Here is a 22959-nt window from a genome sequence, read left to right on the forward strand (position 1 = left end):
CATTAGGTTAATTAATGACTATTCTTTAAATACCTAACACATTTCTAAAATAAAATACTGAAATGTAAATTACTAAACCTAACCTTAAGGCTGTATGTATTTGGGTCTGTTAATGAATGTATTCAGGGGTGCCTGAGTGGCTCAGTCGGTTAAGTGTCCAACTCGTGATTTCAGTTCAGGTCATGATCTCATGTGTCGTGAATTTGAGCCCCATGTTGCCCCTGTGCTGACAGTGTGGAGCCTGCTTGGGATTCTCTCTCTCCCTCTCCCTCTCCACCCCTCCCCCACTCATGCTAATTTGCACTCTTTCTCCCTCTCATAGTAAATAAACTTAAAACAAAAACATATTCACTTAAAAAAAATGTATTCATTTGTGGCCACACTGACAAATTGTATTACAAGGACATATATGGTTATAAAAGTGATAAAAGGTATATTCCTAAGCTCTACAGCAAACCCTGATGGAAGACATTCGCAATTATATTCTTTATACATTTCTCTGTGAAATAGAAGTTAATGTATTTAAAATTTATAATCACTAAATGCTAATGAGGTTCTACCAGGAGAAACAGTGGCACAGAAAAACAGTTTTCCATACAAGGTATGCAGGAAGTGTTTTTGTTAAAGGAAGAGGGGGTTGTTTTGTCCAATGTAAAATAATTCATTATTCCATATGAGAAAGGGGAGAGTGTAGGACAAAACTTGCATGGGTATAGAAAATTATAAAGTTCCACAGAAAAATAATTTTACTTTTTGTACTCAAAGCTATCAAAGCTCTGATGGGTTTATTTATAAGAAATTTTTGTAAAGGATTTTTGTATAAAATGTTGCAGTTGACCCTTGAACAACATGAGTTTGAACTGCAGGGATCCACTTATATGCAAATTTTTTCAATAAATACAGTGGAGTACCATAAATGTATTTTCTCTTCCTTATGATTTTCTTACATTTTCTTTTCTCTAGCTTACCTCATTGTAAGAGTAGAGTACATAATACTCAGAACATACAAAATATGTTATCAGTAGGGCTTCTAGTCAACAGCAGAGTATGAGTGGTTAAGTTTTGGGGGAGTTGAAAGTTTTACATGGATTGTGGATTGCATTGTAGGTCAGTGATCAGGGTCAACTGTATATTGATGCAAAACGAGAATCTGGTTTTCTCTGTTAAAATAACAAAATTCTTGAATTATTGGTCTGCTCTTAAGAAGAGGTTAGAAAAGGTGTATCTTTACCTTCTGTATAGTCTGCCTAGAAGCCAAAAGTTCTGTGTCATATCAGAATTGTTTCTTGGGGCTCCTGAGTGGCTCAGTCAGTTAAGTGGCCAACTTTGGCTCAGGTCATAATCTCATGATTCATGAGTCTGAGTCCCATGTCGGGCTCTGTGCTGACAGCCCAGAGCCTGGAGCCTGCTTCAGATTCTGTGTCTCCCTCACTCTCTGCCCCTCCCCACGCTGAGTCTCGCTCTAGCGTGCGCTCTCTCTCTCTCTCAAAAGTAAATAAACATTAAATAATTTAAAAAAAGAATTGTTTGTGTTTTCTTTTGACTTTATCATGGTCTTAATTACTTAAGAAAATAAGTTTTCTCACTTTTGTACTAAGATTCAATCATGTTACATTTTATGTATACTTTTAAAATTTTTTCACTTTGATTTTTTTTTAATTTTTTTAAATGTTTATTCATTTCATGAGAGTGAGAGAGACAGAGTGCAAGCAGGGAAGAGGCAGAGAGAGAGGGACACAAAGAATCCAAAGCAGGCTCCAGGCTCTGAGCTGTCGGCACAGAGCCTGATGTGGGGCTCGAACCCACGAGCTGTGAGTGCATGACCTGAGCTGAAGTCTGATTCTTAACTGACTGAGCCACGCAGGTGCCTCTCACTTTGATTTTCAATCAACTTTGTTTTGCATGCCACAAAACAAATTTCCTTGTCAGTTGCATTATTTTCAAATGTGCTTTTATCAGATTTCCACTTTAGAAAATTATGAAAAGTAGGTTAATCACAACTATTTTGAAGTCTTGCATCCTTTACACATAGTTTTATCTCTTGTCCTTCCCTAAAAGCACTTGCAAATCAGCTACAGGCCAGAAAGATTTTTCTCCAAAAAAAGACTCTCTGAGACCCTTAGAAAATGATTATGCCAGGTACTCTCTAGCATAGGTTTAAGATGCTCAAGTCCTAAATAACTTTGAAATTATATTATTAGTTTGAGTCAGGATTTCTTAAATGGTAGTGTAGAAGCAGATGGGTTCATAAGACTGTTAACCCTAAATTGATGAGAACAAAATTAACTATATAGGACTGAATGAACTGATAAAGGATGACTATGGGTTTTCCTTGGAATACTGCTGATAATAACCCTGTTTTCTAGATACAATGAACCCCTTTCTCTTTTCTCTTTTGCTCTTTGTAACTCCTAAAAATTTAGTAGGCTGTACTTTCATAAACAGAAATGAAACCTCTGTCTACCTCATCCCTCCAGATTTTTGAAACACTTATTGATTAAATATTATTTCATGGCAATATAATTTTTGCTTGTTTGATAAGAATCTGTCTTCCTTTGTTAACAGGACATAATTGGAAACATTGGTAATAAACCAAAGCTTTGACTGAAATGTCATATTGGAAAATGATGCTTTTCAGTCATATATGACTAGGAAATTTTTTTAAAAACAAGTTTTAAGGTTATTTATTTTGAGAGAGTGAGTGGGGGGAGAGGGAGAGAGAGAGGGAGGGAGAGAATCCCAAGCAGGCACTGCATTGCCAGCATAGAGCCCAACATGAGGCTTGGGCCCATGAACATTGAGATCATGACCTGATCATGAGTCACCCAGGAGCCCCATGACTAGACACTTTTATTTAAGGGGTTAAAGTTAACTTCATGGAGCCAATGTTCACAAGCCTACTAGGAAAACTGGTGAGGTAATGACTAGCATATGGAGATCCCAACCCTATAGGTGAGTAAGAAAGAGACTTTCTTTGCAGGCAAGGAAAACTTAGAATATTTGGGAGACCTCTACAAGATGGAAATTCGCCCAAACCTATAGATATTACAGGTGAAATATGATGGAGAGTCTTTGGCTTGGCTTCTAGCCATAAGAGAATTTTAAAACGTTGATCTAAGATTCCTTACAAAAATTTTCAGCAAAGTAAATATTTTAACATTCCTCCCTGTAAGGTAAATCACCATTCTTACTACAAGCATGCAATTAATAAAGCCAAGTCTAATGAGAGGAGCTTTAATTTATGATCTATAATCTGTATTTGACATCTTTGATCAAAAGAAGGACTATAGAGAGAAATTCTGTGTTTCAGTGAGAAACCACAGTACATCCATGCAGGTTATCATTATCTGGCCCTGTTAACAGTCTTTGTGCTATTTTGTACCTCTTTACAAATTCTAAGTAACTGTTGGATATGATGGATTTCCAATTTTATTACCTACATGGAAATTGGACTAAATTCTTTCATCTGGTATGCATTGTTAAACCTTATAATATTTTTGACTCTTCCAGTTTCCTTCAGTGTCTGGGCATATCCCCAACTAATGTTTTCAGCTGCTCCCCTTCCTAACTTGGTATCACCAAGAGCTAAACCTTGCCTAACCAGATTCTTATTTGAACTCCAGGTTGTCTTATAGTGGAGTTTACTCTCAACATCTGAAGTACTGGGAGCTAAATTCTGAAGACTTGGTACACTTGAAGGGCTCATCACTGTAGTAGACCAAACAGAGGAAAGATTTCTCCCTGTACAGTCTGCTGTCTAGGTCATCAAGGAAGTCTGATAAAATGTGTAGGTCATGCAGGCTCTTAGAGGAGAGATAATGTACATCTCCAGGACTATCAGCATCTTCCTGGCCTTGAGAAATTCAACAAGCAGGACTGCCTCGCAGAAAGATTTGTATCCATCACATTCTTGGAACTCACTGGACTGGTTACCTTTCAGTGTTCAACTTTGCCTCTTTATTTTAATCAATGTTTTACATTAATCTTTTTTATTTTAGACATCCCTATTTAAAGACATGTAAACTTAACACAACTGGCCTTTGCCACTACCTCTCAAAAAATGGTTTAACTGATTTTACAAACAATGCCAGCAAGAGTCGTCAGGAGCTGATTTCTTAGAACCTGCTTTGCTCTGCTCTGGTTTTTTGCTCACCTCTGAATTGTTCAGAGATGAATGATATTCATTTGGCTTAAGCAAATGGAGGGACTGACAATGTTAAACCCTACCTGAGCCCCGTGCTCCTGGAAAAATCAGTGACGGTTAAGAAATTACCGCTGATTCTTTTGTGTTCTATAAAACAACTTAGTGCACAGCACCATTCTTCCTTATATGACTCAGATAAGAGTCAAGGAGGCCCCCTGATTTGTTTACCTATGACAAGGATAGACACAGACCACACTCCCATTCTTTGTCTCATCCATGATTAGCTGAACCATTTGTATTCACTGACCAACCTGGACCACACATCTGCTAACTTAACTTGTGGGTACACTTAAATTTCTCTCCCCTTTTCAGAACATACTGAACCAAACTTTTAATCATGCCCAGCCTGAGCCATCATCAGAATGTGAACCAATGTTTCCATACAGAATTCTGGAGGACCAAGTTGACCTCAAGGGAAGATGTTTTCTGATCAACTGTTTCATCCCACCACCCATTCATTCCCCTCCTCCTCACTTAGTTCTTTCTAGCCTTGTGGGAAAATTCCTTTCTTCCTGATGTCAGAAACTTGTAGATCTTATGGTCAAAGTCTCCCTCGCCCTATTGCAACAGCACCCTTCTTTCTATTGCAATTGTCCTTTTGAATAAAGCTCTTTACCTAAGCTCAGATTTGTTTTTACACTACCATTCTGTGACATTTAGAAAAAGTTTTGTATTGTCTTCAAAAGTAGTTCAGTAAAGAATGTTTCATCATCACTTCATTAGGAGTGAAAATAATGTAAATGTCACTTCTGCATTTTATCCAATACTGTTCAACTGTAAGTTTAAAGCCAATGTTAATTAAAACACAAAATAAAATGACCTTGAAATAGTAAGTCATTTAAAAAATGATATATTGTCCCTGATTTATGTATCATTTTGAGTCTTACTTTACAGACTAACTCTGAAGTACCACATGTATCGTGATCCTACTACACATAAGCATTTCAGTCTACATCAACTTAATTCACAAGATGAACTTCACCAAAACTGGTACAAACCTGCTCAATGAAATGATCTCATGCTCATACACAGTATGTTGTCAAATAAGCATAAATTTACTAAAAAGGATTCTAACCTCTTCTTCTCAATTTTAGTATTTCTCTGTTCACGTACCAGTAACAAATACATTATAGGCCAGTCCTACTGGCCTTTCAATCCAGGAATACAGAATATTTTTCCTTTTATTTGTGTCTTCCTTCCTTTCTTTCATTAATGTCTTACAGTTTCCAGTGTACATGTCTTTTATCTCTGGGGTTATTTATTCTTAGGTATTTTACTCTTTTTGATGCAATTATAAATGGATAGTTTTCTTAATTTCTCTAATAGTTAATTATTAGTGTATAGAAATGCAGATTTTTGCATAGTGATTATGTATCCTGCAATTTTATGAAATTTATTAGTTCTAACAGTTTTTCAATGGAGTCTTTAGAATTTTCTGTGTGTATTATCACATCATCTGCAAATAGTGACAATTTTACCTCTTTCTTTCCAATCTGAATGGTGATGAACTACTTTAGCTTTTATTTGTCCTGAAAACTCTTTATCTGTCCTTCAATTCTGAAAAATTTGGACATGTAGGCTATTCATGGTTGGAAGGGTTTTTCTTTCAGCACTTGAATATATCACGACACTCCCTCTGGCATACAAAGTTTCTGCTGAAAAATCTGATAGTCTTGTTCCCCTGTTCCTAACAAGTTGTTATTCTCTTGTGGCTTTTAAGATTCCATCCATGTCTTAAATTTTGACTTTTTAATTATAATGATTTTGGCTTCCTTTAATTATAATGTATTTTGGTTCACCGTGTTTGGAACTCTGTAGGATTCCTGGGTCTACATGTCTGTTCCTTTCCTAGGTTAGGGGAGCTTTCATTGATTATTTCCTTAACTAAGTTATCTGTTCCTCTCTCTCCATAATGTGAATCCTATAATACGAATGTTAGTTCTTTTGATATTGTCCTGTAAGTCCCTTAAACTATTTTCACTTTTTTTCATTCTTTTTTTCTTTCTGCTGCTCTGACTGGGTGAGTTCCACTGCCTTGTCTTCAAGTTGACTGAATTTTTCTTCTGTTTCATCTACTTGGCTATTAAATTCCTTTAGTGTATTTTTCAATTCAATCATTATACTTCTACTCTGTGACATTTATTTGGTACTTTTTTATTTTTCCATCTCCTTGTTGAAGTTCTCACTCCTCCCCAGTTTGGTGACCATTGATTTGAACTGTGTGTCAAGTAAACTACTTATCTCCATTTCATAATTTTTTTTTTCCTGAGGTTTTATCTTGTTATTTAATTCTTACTATTTTTGCTATTTCTAGTACTTATTGATACATAAAGTCAGGAAGCATATCACTATTCACCAAACACTCACCTTGAATGAAATCATATGTACATTAGTGTTAAAGTACACCCAAACTGGCTCACAATATAACCCCTCCTCTTTAAAAAAAATTGCAATGTTTATTTTTGAGAAAGAGAGACAGAGAGAGAGCATGAGGCGGGGTGGGGGGGGGGGCAGAGAGAGAGGGAGACACAGAATCCGAAGCAGGTTCTAAGCTCCGAGCTCTTGGTACAGAGCCCAACACGGGGCTTGAACCCACAGACCATAAGATCATGACCTGAGCTGAAGTAGGATGCTTAACCACCAGGCTGAACCACCCAGGTACCCTGATAACCCCTCTTCTTATTCCCAACTCTCCTTGCAAGGCCACAGTCAGAAATGCCAAGTTCATAAAATAAGTGGTAATCAAATAAAAAATCTCTTATCCTACGGCATGAGGTTTTCATTGATAAAGAGCCATCAAGTATAATTCTCTAATATCTGTACAGTGTGTAAGCCAAGTTATTATTCAGTCTGCACAAATTGTTTCATTCTATTGTTTAGCAAAATATCTGCAGGCAGTTACCACATAATTATTCTCCTTCCTTTAATACATAATTAACATTATGCATCATCCTAAAATATCATTTGACAAAGGTTTTTCAACAATAACTTCTTATGCTTTCTCTTTGAGTGTAAAATTTGTCATTAATATTGCAGTTGGCTATTGTTTCTAAGTTGCTTCTGCTATAAAGAGTAGAGCCATAAATGCTTCCCAACTTTTGGTCTCTTCTGTAAGTCTAACAACAAAATCAGTGTTATTGCATGAAAATTATTTTATGCATGTTATGTTTAAAAATCTCCCTCAGCTTACTGAATCAAAAATAGAAAAATCAATGGCTTTGAATAGATTCCACTGGTCAAGTATTCTAGCTTCTTCTTTCCAGCTCCCCCAACTCCCACCTTGCAACGGGAGTATCGCCATCACCACTACCACTCCATCATACGGTTGGTGTCTAAGTTGCCCTCACTGAGGGAATGCAGAATGTGCCCCAAACTATAGAGTGGCGGATCAGTCACAGATAATGAGACATTTAAAAGTGGGTAAAACTAAGTTAGAGTCCTTAGGTTATAGGACAGTTCAACTGCAACTGGATGTTCAAATCAAAGGGCTGCAATTTATCTGTTGGTGGACATCTCCATGGAAAACAAAAACAACAGCTACACAGTTAGCCAGAATCCATGCATTTCTGCTGGTTAAGTGAAGGTATATTTTCTGCCTACTCTTCAAACAAGATTGTGGGCTTTTAAGGCCTTCCTCTTTTCTCTGTCCTCTCCTTTTCTTTCTCTTATGCCCCCTCTTGATTTCTTCTCTTCCTTCTTTTCTCTTTTCTTCTCTTCCGTTATGATTTAGGCTTTTTTTTTTCTTTAAATGGGTGATTTCCCTAACTCACGTGGTCCAGGAAAGTGGAATATTTCTCAGGGTACAAGCTGGAAACTTCACAAGAAAGCAGAGGGAACACATCAATTAATCCTTCAAGAAATAGCCTTGCCAGACATTTATGCCCCTGTTTGACAAGGCTTTATAATGGAAAATGAACTGGGGAATTGTGGCAAATTAATCTCCAGTCAAATATAATTCAATTTTTTAAGATATTCATAAATGTACTTCCTATTTGCACTTTTCTTTTCCTGTCGCATATGTGAAATCATGACACTCGAAGATTTATGTGTCCCAGCATATACAGATTTGCATTCCATATTCACCACGAGAGACCACTTCACTCTTTGTTTATGATGTTATTTTGGGCTGTACTATTTGTTACTCTTTTCATCACTTTTTATGCTTCAGTAAACCACATTTTAGTCATGGGTCCATTTTTTGAGAACTGAAGATATAATGCAGCACAAGCATAAAAAACAAAATTACAAATTTAAAAATGTTAACAGTAGCATGAAAATGGCATGAAAATATATTAGGTGAGACAAACTGTATCCTATTAGCTACTTATTTGCAGACAAACAAACCAATGTGGTCCTTAAAAGGACATGTATAACCTTAGAGGACATAATTAGCATTAACTGTATGAGCAATGGGATTTCTATGCAAATAAAAATTAATCTTACATTTCAGGTTTAAGGCTGTGAACAAAATAGTTTCATGGATTTTGGATTTTTGTTCTTTAAACCGACACCTTCTCCAACATGGCTACAAACCATATTTTAATACATGTTTTTCTGGCTGTCATAGTATCATGTCTCCTTTCATATCTCTTGTCTCTAAATCCATTAGACATTACTTTTTCCCCTTTTTCCTTGGAGACATTATTTGTGTATCCACATACACAAATATACACAGAGACACACATACATAATAATTAGGAAATAAATTAGAAGGACCCCTGTGTTTTGACCTCTTATTATAATTTAAAGCAATTAATAAAGAGCACAGGAGCATAAAAATTTATCTTGACCTGAGAGTGCTTATCTCTAAGAAGCCAGATAAAACACAGCAGTGATTTTCATCTGTCCATGGCTTACATCTTCTCCATAGAATATGCAATCACTGCATCCTTACTCAAGAGGGGTGCCGTGTTATCTCAACAGCACAAATAATCTGAAGGAAGGAGACTGATACCACAGGACAGGAAAATTATTGCTGATTACAACAATAATGATATTGCACATCCATTTAGAGAAGAACCTTCTGGAAAGATCCAAAATTCACCTCTCATGACACATACCCAATGTTATGTCGAATAAGTATAGGGGTTTACCTATAAAAATGCTTTGATGATTTTTCTAAACATCAATATTTGGCAAGTTAATTTTGTTGCAAAAATAACTATTCACCACTTCAACATCAATAAACTGGTTGATTCAAATTAACTTCAATCTTCTTTTGTAAACTAGGAATACTAATATCTACTTTTCCTTTCTGAAGATGTAAAGATCAAATGAAAAAATGTTTGTGAAATTCGAAACCTGAAAGCAGTTAAGTATAAAATTTTGACACAGACCTCTGTTCAAATAAAATATCATAGTTGAAAATAAAAGTGATTATCCTAACTAATCCATAATTTATTTATTTGAATAAGTTTACATATGTGTTAAAGAGTGTATATACAAGGACTTTAAGTATAATGAACATGTAATCATACCTAAATCTTTATATAGCTGCATATGTATGAATAAAATGGTATGACTGTACACGGATTGATTCAGTCAGCATGTACTGAACTCATACCTTGAGCATTAGTCAAGGTAGAGACCCTCACTGTGTGCTCGGGCATCGCTACATGTTCCTAAAAAATTCATTGCACTGAAATTTATAGAAGGCAGAGAAAAGAACAGCATTTACTGAGTTGTCAGCATTTCAATTTATGTTATAGCATTAATTTCAAAAGTTATATTGAGTGAGATACCTTACTTTATCTGGTGGCATTTATGGCAGGATCATTTGGCTCAGAAATGAATAGGAGGAAGGAGTAAGAATGCAGCCAAAGATGTCTTTACAGCAGGGTCAGCGCGGCAAGTATTGGGTTGCTACATATAAAGGATTAGTGCTGATAGCTTCCAACCTCAATGGCGGACGATTCCTAAGCAAAACTTTCTTGGTACTCATGGCTAGATATATTTCTACAAGGTATCATCATAAAGAAATTGCCAAAAATGTCATTGTGTCAATACTTTCTAAGATCTTTTGTAAGGTTTTACCGTGTTTGGTTTTATCCATTTGGAGCCTCTTATAAATAATGAAACTTCTAGCATCTCTTCTATATTGACAGAATTCTAAATTCTATTATGATGGTAAAATGATGTCATCTGTGTCAAAAGTCAGCCATTATGACAAATATATTTCACAAATCTGAGAAGAGGGGGATATGAAAACTTCTTAGCTCTTATTTTCAAGAACTAGAGGATTCCTAAGGCAGTCAGCCTAATGGGTACATGATCTGAAAAGGTGGACACTTTAGGAACTAAAAAAAGAAGAAGACGAAGACGAAGAAGAAGGAGGAGGAGGAGGAGGAGGAGGAGAAGGAGAAGGAGGAGGAGGAGGAGGAGAAGAAGAAGAAGAAGAAGAAGAAGAAGAAGAAGAAGAAGAAGAAGAAGAAGAAGAAGAAAACTAAAAAACATAGAAGGAAAAAAGGGCGTGTGCTTTTTTAGGGGCAACTACGAAAAAATATAGACTGAGAAATATAGACTCTGCTTTAAGTGATTCTGTCAAGGGTCTTATTAGATATATACAGTTATGACCACTTTTGCCACTTAATACTTAGCAGAATGCTTTACAGTCATCACCATATAAGCATGTACAACAAAGAGATAAAGACACGGACTTACTTGTTTGTTACCAAATATCACACGGGAGGTCAGATGAGGAAGGCGAGAAACCCAGGGTTTTTCTTTTTCTTATAAACTCTGATGACACATAGTCTCAATAATGAAAGATTTCAGGGACAAAGAAAAGCTACTGAGATATGTAAATGCAGTTATAAGAAAGCAATAGGTCAAATAAAGGTTTTAAATAACTTAATGAACACATATGAGACCAAGTTTGAGAAGACAAGGTTTGACTTGCCTTTAACAAGTCAATTTCCTTAGACCAAACTTCATCAAAAAAAAAAAAAGTTAGCATAAATTATGTCTAAAATCTCTCTGAATAAGGAAGGAATCATGATAAGATAGAAAGGGTACAGATTTTAGGGTCATTATTGCCTGGATTTTAATCTAAAATTCATCACATATTGGTTGCGTGAGCAGTGGCAAATGAATTAACCTTCACGAGTCTAAATTTACTCTCGGAATAAGTACCATCAGGATTGTTGTGGGAATTATAAACAATGGAAATAAGCACTTGGCACAGAACTTGGCACATAGTAGACACCAAAATATATTATTTCCTCCTATTCCTTTATTACCTTAAAATTCTATGAATTATAGAAGCCAGATTACCCAGGTTATAATTTAAAGATTATTGTCTCTAGGTCTTTCTTCTGAAGTGAACTTGTGCTAGTAACTATGCTTATTCATGAGTTAAACTATGGTTAATATATATGCTTTGCCTCTTCTCTGCTTGTTGTAATAAAATAAACAATATAAAATCACAGCCACAAAAAAGCTTTACTCATAGACAGGGAAGCAATTAGCACTTCTGGGTGTGTACAGGGTTCTAGCTGATTTGTCTGCAGTATCATCTCAACTTCATTACAATACTGTGATGAGTTATTTCACAAGTGAGAAAACCCTGAAAAGGTAAGTAACGTGGCTAAGGCCACCCAACTGTTAAGCCACAGAGCAGCAGAGTGAGTGCAGGTGTCCTCACCTAGCCACTCTACACAGGACTTCTGAAGCACCAAGGTTGGTAGTGAGAGAAAGGGACTATTGATATTTAAGCCAGGGTTAGGAAGGGAAAGGTGAAGAGCAGGCTAATAGACGCTATGAGCAGCTCATTAAGCTGATGAGGGATCATATATAATACATATAATATAATATAATATAATATAATATAATATAATATAATATAACATAATATATAATAAATATGATATGATATAATATGATATAATATATAATATGATATAATATATAATATGATATATTATAAAATATAATCGAAGTGAACAAATCATAGGAAAGGGATAATTATTAAATACGGCAGGTCTTTAGTGTATATATATAACAGTATATTTTTTCTCTTTTTATAAAACTGACAGCGAGAAAAGGAAGAAAAGTCCATGTTAATTCATCATATATTCTAATACACTTCAGCTGCAGATTAAAGGAACCATGCCAGTTGCTGCTACCGCAGAGAACGGAGAAATCCTCTACGAGCCCCATGGGTTTACAGAAGTCTATCCATCACTCTGTCAGTCTTCCGGATCATTATTCAAGTTGCTATCCCCAATTTTGCTGGATATATCAGATCAACTCCAGCTCCATAGGTAATTTTTCTCCCTAATGGGTTTGGAATTTGTTCTTTTTTTTATTATCTTTGGGCTAATGTGCTGCTCAAAACCTTTGAAAATTCTAGGAAGAACGTCAGTCATTAGCTCTGAGTAGGGGGAGAGGAGGGTGGAAGGTGTACTTAATTCACAAACTATCACCTTGCTATTACTACGCAGGGGACTTAAAGGTATAGACAGAACAGTTATATTAACAGTGAATGGCATGCTTTCTTCGGTTTCTGTTAGTATATTTTATATATTTCATTATTTATTTCAAGGATCTTTAAGGACAGGGGAAAACGTGTCTACATGGGTCCAGGTTGGTGTCAAAATTTAGCAGATATCTAATCATTTGATCAATGAAGAACACTATCCTGGAAAATGCAGCTAAACATTTGTCAAAATGCAGTCAGCAAAACAGAAAAAAAGCAAGGATCATTTTTGGACGTATCTGCAAAAGAAGGTTATTCTTCCACTGAACAAATCTGTATAGTGCAGCTGTGTAAGGTGTTGGATTTTGCAAGGGTGATACACATACAAAGACGACGGGGGCTCTGACTTTAAGTTAAAAAAATACTGATAACAGTGAAAAATATGTGTCATGTGTAATATTAAAGGCACATAAGATAAAGGAATATTGTCCCTATTGTAAAATTCAGAAAAGCTTCCTGAAACATGTGAAAACCAAGCAGAATATTGAAGATTCAAGAAGGGATGGAAAGAGCATTGCAGATAGAGGGTGTGTAGGTGAAAAAAATGGTTATGCCAGATCATTAAGCATTTTAATATTTCTGACTACAATTTAATCTTCACTTCACAGGAGCAGAACTTTTCATCTTTTTTGTTCACAGTCCCGTTCCCAGGATCTAGAACAGCACCTGATACCAGATAACTGTTGGTTGAATGGATGATTAAATTATAAAATGCAAGTCAAGGAACAGAGCAACAGGAGTTTGGAGTGGAACCGGATCACACAGTATCCTTAAGTGTTCCTTCGTGACCCTGTTTGTACGACTTCTTTTCACTTAGGCCCTCCCAGCTCCGGGATACCTAGTGATAACACAGGGCTCCTTCTCAGTATCCGACTCCTATCACACTCGTCCTCTAGACCTCGTTCTTATAATGTGGAACTGTCTTGATAGAGTTTCCCATCATAATCTCCCTATGTCCATTTACCTGGGGATTTATTTTTGCTGATAGGAACTAATTTAACTTGCCTTAAATTTTGCATGGGAGGAAACCTTTCCAGATACCATTTTCAGTCAGCTATGGCACTGTGAAGAGACCACTGCCAACACTCAGTGGAGTCAAAAGCACTGAGTTCATCTCTTAGGCCTGATGTGAATCAGGCCTACAACTGTGAAATAATAATTGTTATTATTTTTTTAATTTTAAGTAGGCTCCACGCCCAATGTGAGGCTTGAACTCACAACCCTGAGATTAAGAGTCACATGCTCTACTGACTGAACCAGCCAGGCACCCTGTGAAATGATTATTTTTAAAGTGCCTAAATCACAGGGCAGAGGGAAGATTAAAATAGATAATAAGCAGAAACGTCTGGCAAATTTTAAGACATGACACAAATGTAAGGAATTATCAATTTACTTGGGCCTTTGAGGCCTTGAAAGCAAGAAATTAAATGGTATGTATGAAAATTTCACATTATCACCTCTTTTGTGGGATAACATCTTGTAAAGCATGGACAAACATTTTTGGCATCTTTCAAATGATGTTTTATAGGCAACTCCCTTTTATGTCTATATTAAAATGGTATTAAAGATACAGCAATATTGGAGATTATTATTTTTTCTCAAATCACTTAATCTCTTTGTTCCTTAATCTCACAGCATCTTCTGATCACTATATAAATATTTTCCCAGATGATCCTAACAAATAAGGCTACAAGGTAGTAACCATCATAATTCACACTTGATATATGAAACTATTATGAAATCTGCACAAGGTCAAATGTACTATGTCTGGCTCCCTTATCTTGGGGGCTTTCTAACATATGCTGATACCTCTCTCTTCTTGAACTTAGTCAATGAATCTGAGATAAAGTCATTGAAAGGAGATACTCTTCATTAGAGTATAAATTAACCTACAGTAATCTTTTTTTTTTTTTTTTTTTTGCCTTTGCTGAAATAGGACAACATTTGCTCTAGGGCAATATAGAGAATTATTTATGTGGATTATTACTCACAAGTCTCATACTATTAATTAGTCTCATACTATTAATATCAATGCTTATTAGTTTGTGTGTATATATAGGTAGACGTAGCACAACATATACATGTATGTATAAACATATACATGTATGCATGCACACACATATTTACACACACTTGACAAATTTTCATTCCTTTCATTCACTATCCCCATGGGCACTTGTGAATCCCCATATTTCTCTTTGTGAAATATACTGCCAAATAAGTCTCTTATATAAACTAAAACTGTCTTTGATTTTATGTTACTAAAATAAGAAGTAGTCTTGCAAATCAGAAATATACAAATTAGATGCAACAAACATATTAACATTAAGTGATATAAATTTTGGTGAAGGTGTCTTGAAGAGAATAGCTGTATTGGTCTGATAAAACTAGGGAGGGAGAACATTACAAAATGGATACTGAAAATCTACAGATAACCTGAAGTTTGTGAGATTGTAAAAACAAAGTTCAGTATCTAAGTCCCTCTGTTTCTTATAAAAATAGAGCCATTAAACCTCAAAATCATCATGTTGAGTGGTTAATACATGTGAGAGGTCACAAATTTTCCCATGACTGTTCAGACTAAGGCTATTATACCATAAAATACATCTTTTCCTATTTCTGGACATGGTGACCCCCAGTATAAATAATTGCACATGTTATTTTATATTATATTTAATTATGTATTTATTATTTTCTTTTCTTTCCAGACGGATAGTGTGCTTTCTTCCTATATTTAAAGACAGCAAAGTGGAAAGCTGATGAATATTATAAGGACACACTGAATAGTGCATCGTTACTATGGCAATAAAAAAGAGAACCAATGTCCACATATTTTTTGGTAAAATTCCATCTCTCTGGGTAAAATTTTACAGTTCTCTGCATTAGATGTAAGCAAATATTCTTCATGTAACATTTTAAATTAAATATTTCCATTGAATTTACATGTATTAAATATCTATCATGTTCCTGGAATGGTATACAAACATAACTAAAGTACCTTTTCTGACCTCCCTGCAGACTATTTGGGAAAACTAAAGAACTAATAAACTCAACACAAAGCAACTAGTGTGTAACAGAGGTTTGCACAAGAAGCTAGGCATCTAACACCATTCTTCCCCTCCTCCTTCCTCTCCCTCCCCCTCTTCTCCTGCTCTTCTCCGTTTCCCCTCCTACTTCTCTTCTTTTTCTCCTTCTTCTCATTCCATTATTTTTCGCAAGTAGTGAGGGAAATATATTAGAGAAAGAGGGCAAAGAAGGAATCCAGGATTTAAAGCTCCCGAGAATGTAACTGGAGAACACAGAGAAACACAGAGAACTAGAATTATGTAAAACAAAGTACACATGTCCTAATTCCAATCTTGCATAATCTTTCTTAGAGACGTTGTGATAAAAATGTTACTTTATTAATCACTTATTGCTGTATAAAAGGATCCTCACTAACGTAGGAGCTTAAGACAACACATTAATTGTCACAGTTTCTGTGGGTTTGGAGTCCAGACATGCTTTAGTGGGCTGCTCCACCATGCTGCAAATTGTCAGCCAGAACTGATGCTCATCCGTTGTGCGGAGTGGGAAAAATCTGTGCTTGCCCCTTTGTGTGGCTGTTAGCAGCAGTCAGTTCCACGCAGTTGTAGGACTGAGAGTTTCCGTTCTTGCAGGCTATTGACAAGGGCAGCTCTCACCTCCTAGAAGCCGCCTACACTTAGTTCTTTACCAGGTGGGATTCCCCACCATGGCCTTTCCCTTCCTCATAGCCAGCAAGGAAAGGAAAGAGTACAGGAGGCAGGCACTTCAACCTAGGTAACATAACCACATGCACATAAACACATACATCCTATCACCTTTTCTCTATCCAGTTGGTTACAGGTTAATGTCATAGGTGTCACTCACATTCAGAGAGTATATTTACACAAGAGCAATCATAGGTCCACCTAAAGAGTTTATTATGCTACAGTTATTATCAATAGAAAATATATGAGATGAGCCCTATCAAAATAACTGGGGGCCACTGTCTAAACTAATAAAAATTAAGATGCTGTACTGTATTTCGTAGTGCTAAATTTTATACCCTCAGCTATGTCATTTTTGTTAGAAAAATGACAAAATACATGGAAATATTAGACATCTCTATTACAGTTATCCAGAGATACAGAACTACAGTTGACCCTTGAACAATGTGGGGATTAAGAGTACTGACCCCTCCCCACAGTCGAAATTCTATGTATAACTTTTGGCTCTCCCAAAACTTAACTACTAATAGCCTACTTTTTACCAGAGGCCTTACCAATAACATAAGTAGTTGACTAACATGTATTTTGTATATTATGTACTATATACTATCTTCTTACAATAAAGCTAGAGAAAATATTTAAAAAGTCATAAGGAAAACTGAAGTACATTTACAATACTATACTACATTTATCAAAAAATATCCATGTATATTTGCACATTTCAAATCTGTGTTATTCAAGGGTTTATTGTAATAGGATGTGTCCGAATGCATATACAGACACATGTGCACATACAGAGAGAGAGGAATTAATTTTTAAGAGCTGGATCACATGGGCCCCTGGGTAGCTCAGTCAGCTAAGCATCCAACTCTTGATTTAAGCTCAGGTCATGATCTCACAGCTCATGATATTGAGCCCCATATCAGGCTGTGCACTGACAGTGGAGTCTGCTTGGGATTCTCTTCCTCTCTCTCTTCCCCTCCAGTTTGCGCTCTCTCTCTCTCTCTCTCTCTCTCTCTCTCTCATAAATAAATAAACATTTTTTTAAAAAAGCAAAGAAAGCATTAAAGAATTGGATTACAAGATTATTGGGGCCTGCAAATTCAAAATCCATAGGCTGGTCCTGCAGACTAAAGACCAAGGGAAGAGCAGAGGTTTCAGTTGAAGTTTTAAGGCAGTGTCACATCAGAATCCATTCTTGCTTGGAGGCGGTCAGCTTTTGCTCTATTCAGATCTTCAATGAATTGGATAAGGCCCATTCACATTATGAGAGCTATCTGCTTTACTCAAAGTCCACTGATTTTTTTGTAATCTTATTTTAATAACGTGTTAGTAAATCCTATCCAGACACCCTCACAGAAACACTCAGAATAATGTTTGAGTAATAATGTTTGAACAAATATCTGAGCAACATGGCCCAACTAAGTAGACACATAAAAATTAACTATCACTAACTTTAAGATTTTTAGCAAACATTTTGACATATTACATATATTTTTCATCTACTGTGCTAGGCAGTAAGTTCTCTATAAGTGTAATTCATAATGTTCTATGAAATTGATTTATTTATTACCATCCCTATTTTATAGATTAGGAAGTGCCCCAAATTCAAATAATATGCCCAATGTCACACCATCTGTGAATGATAAAAACAGGATCTGAGCCTGAGCTTCTTGGTTCCATAGTCCTATAAGATACAGATGAAAAAACGGAAATAAATTCTGTGTTCATAGATTACAATTAATATTGTTAAAATGCCTGTATTACTCAAAATTACCTATAGATTCCATGCAGTTTCTATTACAATTCCAGTGTCATTTCTCACAGAAATAGGACAATCTTAAAATTTATATAAAACTGCAAAAGGTCCTAAATAGTCAAAGTAATCTTGAGAAAGAAGCACAAAGGTAGACACATCACACTTCCTAATTTCAAACTATACTATGAAGCTATAGTAAACAAAACACTATGGCATTAGCAAAAAACAGACACAGGTCAACAGAACAAAACAGAGAGCCCAGAACTAAATCCATGTACATATGACCAATTAATTCTTGACAAAGGACTCAAGAATATACAATGGGAAAAGGATAGTTTCTTCAGTAAATGGTGTTGAGAAAACCAGATAACCACATACAAAAGCGAAACTGGACCTCTGTCTTATACCATACACAAAATCTACTCAAAATGGATTAGAAACTTGAACCTAGGATTTGAAACCATAAAATGCCTAGAAGAAAACATGGAGACTAGGCTCCTGGACATCACTGTCGGCAATTATTTTTTTGGTTTGATATTAAAGCAAGGGTACCAAAAGCAATGTAAACAAGTGGGACCTTAATAAACAAAAAGCTTCTGCATGAAAGGAAACTATTAACATAATGAAAAGGCAACCTACAGAATGGGAAAAAAATCTTTGAAAACTACATATCTGATAAGGGGCTAATATCCAAAATTATATTAACATAAAATTACGTAACTCAGATAAGCCAATAGCAAAAATAAACAGACAGATAGATAGACAATGGGCAAAAGAACTGAATAGACATTTTTTCCAAAGAAGACACACAAATGGCCAACAGGTATATGAAAAGACACTCCACCTCACAAATCAACAGAGAAAAGCAAATCAAAGGCACAATGAGATGTCACTTTACATATTGTTAATATAGCTATTATCAGAAAGACAAAAGATGTGCAGAAAAGGAAACCTTTGTATACCACTGATGTATGGGAATGTAAACTGGTACAGCTACTATGGAGAAATAGTATGAAGTTTATTCAGGAGTAAAATAGAACTACAATATGATCCAGAAATCCCACTTCTTAATATAATTCCATTCGACAGAATTAAAATAATAACAAATAATTATTCATAAATAAGGCAAGAATGGAAAGATAATGGAGGAAAATATTAAGGTGGTAGATTTAAACTCAACATATAATTAATTACATTAAATGGAACAAATGCTCAATTAAAAGACAAGATTGTTTTGCTGAATAAAACAAAAGTGTGCTGTTTATAAAACATACTTTGAAAGACTAATGATACAGAAAAGTTGAAGGTAGAATCTGGAGGAAGATATACCATGCAACTACTAAAAGAAATGCATAAAAATATAATAAATTAGTAGAGAAAATAAATTTCAAGTCCAGAAGCATTCCAAGACATTTTGAGAATCTTTACCATGGAGCTGAAGGTTTAAAATGCTCAAAACATTTGATAAATAAATTTTCACCTAATCATGTCCTCAAAATACAAAAAGCAAGAATTGGCAGAGCTATGAGGAGAAACAGACAAATGATTAGTTACAATGAGAGAACTTTAATACAATATTCACAGAAAATAAATAATGATTTAGGAGATTTTGCAAAACACTGAACAAACTTAACCAAATGCGCTTGCATAGGATATTGCCAGTGTTGCAGAATTCACACTGTTTTCTATTGTATAAGAATTATTGGCAAATTTGATAATATACTGGTGCAAATGTCAAAAAAAAGTTTTATAAAACTGAAATAATGCAGCCAATGAATGTATTTTACTGGACAATAAAGCTAGAAGTTAACAAACTTCACATACTTGGAAATTAAAAAAACACTCCTCAGTAATCCATGTGGTGAAGAAGAAATTACAGTAGAAACTGAACAGTGTTCATATGAAACTTTATAGCCTAAATGCAACAATTGAGAAAACTGAAATGGCAGAAAAATAATAAGCTAAGGATTAATCTAAAATTACTAAAAAAAGGAACTATAAAACAGAAAGAAGAAATAAAAAATATGAATGAAAATTGTTGTAGTGGAATGTAAACATTCAACAGAAAGGCCTACAACTTCCTTGAAAAAATGAAATTGATAAATTTCTAGCACAATGATTATCGAAAGAAGAAAGTAAAATATAAAATCAGTATTAGGAACAGATCAGATCAGTATTAGGAAAGTTAATATGAATATATATCCTAAAGAAATTTAAAATATAAGAACATATAAGAATCTTTTGCAATAAAATTGAAAGTTATAGAAAACACACTAGCAATGAAAACTGTTATAGAAACTATAGAAATATTAAATAATATGGATAAATCACAAAATATACTTTTGATCCAATATAAATAAAAGTAATGGAATGATTACCATCAAATGAGAATAATGCTTAAATATGAGAATACTGGTTTATCTTCAGGTGGAAAGGAACAGTTGTCACTAAGAAATGTCATGCAAAGGGATGCTGGTGGTCTGATAATGTAATTTTTGTTCTCATAAGGTCGTTATATTGGTGTTCATTTAATAATTTGTTGATATGGCTGCTTTGTGTACTCCTCTTTATAATACACTTCACAATAAAAATTAACATAAATATGTATGAAGTATAAGATGATTAAAATAAAGGCTCATGTAATCCTAGAAAAATAAAAAATGGATATGAAAATAATTTCAGTGGTAAGTAGAGCTCACATAATATTCCCTAGTGGATGGATCAGTGTAGTTGAACTGGGTTTTATTTTATTTTTAAAATTTTTTTAATTTATTTGTGAGAAAGCACAAGCGGGAGAAGGGCGGAGAGAGGGGGACAGAGGATCTCAAGCAGGCTCTGTGCTGACAGGCTGATAGCAGCGCACCTGATGTGGGGCTCAAACTCATGAACCGCAAGATCATGACCTGAGCTGAAGTTGGACACTCAACCAACTAAGCCACCGAGGTGCCCTTGAACTATACAGGTAAAAGCTTCATAAGGACAAAGTTAAAAAGGAAAGAACAGTCTGTAATGATGTATACAAAGTCTCTGAGATAAAGACAACTAGTTATTTAGCAGAAGATCATGAGACAAATGTTTCTTATATACTCTCAATATAAAGACAATGCAAAGGAAAGAGGTATTTATACAATAGTGAATTTAGTAAGGTTATTTAACCTTTAATGTAGGCTGATAGCATAATGTGGTTGAAAACTCATGAATACTTATTCTGAGGTTTATGATGTATAAGAAAATGGCAAATAGTGCAGTGAAGTGAGTAGCGATAAAGCAAAGTCTACAGATACGGAATCCTAATGAGTTTAGACTTTAGTACATAGTCTAATGACTCTCAATTGTGTGTGGACGTGCGTGTGTGAGAGAGAGAAATTGAGGCTCTATGTACATGTGTAGAACAAGAGAAGGGAAGGTTATGGTCATATTCCTGATTTAGGAGCTCATCAAAGCACGAGAAAGTATATTTATTATACATATGCTATTTTCCCTAAAATAAAAACTGTAAGAAGAAAATCTTGACAGAATCTACTTAACCAGTAGGTATGCATAGAAGATAGTATGAAAAATTATTTTAAGATATAATCAGACTCTAAGAAACTATCAAATATTTTTTTTTTTAAAATAAATGTAATTATCACAGAGATCCCTTTAGAACTCAGATATAATCGTGGGGATTCACTGCTTAAAACCCACAGTTACTAGTGAGAACTGGTAACGTGGCTCAGAAAGCCCTTTGAGATCCAGCCCTTGCCCACATATAAAGCCCCATTCCATGTCATTCTCTCTTTCTCCATAGCTGGTCACTCCAATTTTCTTTCACTTCCTTCAGTATTTTTCTGTCCCAAAGTCTCTGCATCTGCTCTTCTCTCTGCTTGGAATATCCCCCAAACTTCACATATCACTTAATATCCTGGCAAAAGTCTAAACTCTCCTTAACCTCCACTATCAATATCACCACCAGTACTCCTGCCTCCACCAGACCAGCTCAGTTCCACTATATAATCTTATTTCCATTAAATCTATCCCATATTATAATTAAATACTTTTGTGATGTGTAAACTTATTAAGAAAAGTGTTTCCTTTGCTTACATTATTTCTAATGTCTATCACAGTACTTGACATTTAATAAGGGCACAATAAATATTTGTTGAATGAATAAGTATTTTCAAAGTCTTATAGTAATGATAAAGAAGAAATCTGATTAACAAGAAGTGATACTAAAGACAACAAAAACAGTTAAGAGACTTTTTAGTGATTCCAAGCAAACATAAGTCATAAATAAGTCTGGGATGGAGGGGGGTAATACACTCTATATGTAAAGAAAATAAAAAGCAAATAAATCCCAAAAATAGTTAAGGAAAAAATTCAACATGGAAGTGATATTCCAGTTGAATTTAAAGGAATGTGAAATGTTTAAACAGCAAAGATAAAAGCAAGGAATGTTACTATGGTAGACAGAATAAAGGTCTCCAAAGATGTTTAGGCTCTAATCTTCCAAAGTAGTAAACATGCTACCTTCCATGGCAAAAGGGGGTTGGTAGGTGTGATTAAGTTAAAGAATCTTGAGATAGGTAGATTAACCTAGATTATCTACATGGCCCCAATGTAACCACAAGGACCTTATTAAGAGAGAGGCAAGGTCAGATTCAGAAAAAGTAGATGCAACAATGAATGTAGAGGTTTTGAGTGATAGAATTTAAAGATGGAGGAAATCCAAGAAATGCAAAAGGCCTCTAGAAGCTGCAAAAAGCAAGGAAATATATCCCCATTTGCAGAAGGCATAGAAGGGAACTTC

The 22959-nt window shown here is 35.1% G+C and overlaps 1 long non-coding RNA gene across 3 annotated transcripts; it reads left to right on the top strand.

The window, feature by feature from the left end:
• Positions 1-6741: 6741 nt before the first annotated feature.
• LOC131507531 (uncharacterized) lies at positions 6742-15622 on the top strand. 3 transcript variants are annotated; one of them, XR_009259546.1, is made up of 6 exons: positions 6742-6862; positions 9465-9514; positions 12238-12465; positions 13289-13444; positions 14316-14374; positions 15389-15622. It is a non-coding gene; the product is annotated as an uncharacterized LOC131507531 (long non-coding RNA). The 3 variants fall into 3 exon arrangements; XR_009259548.1 differs by lacking the exon at positions 14316-14374 and having other exon boundaries at positions 6748-6862; positions 13320-13476; XR_009259547.1 differs by lacking the exons at positions 6742-6862; positions 9465-9514 and adding an exon at positions 10576-11881 and having other exon boundaries at positions 13320-13444.
• Positions 15623-22959: the final 7337 nt, after the last annotated feature.

This window comes from Neofelis nebulosa, chromosome 3 (assembly GCF_028018385.1).
Source record: "Neofelis nebulosa isolate mNeoNeb1 chromosome 3, mNeoNeb1.pri, whole genome shotgun sequence".
NCBI lineage: Eukaryota > Metazoa > Chordata > Mammalia > Carnivora > Felidae > Neofelis > Neofelis nebulosa.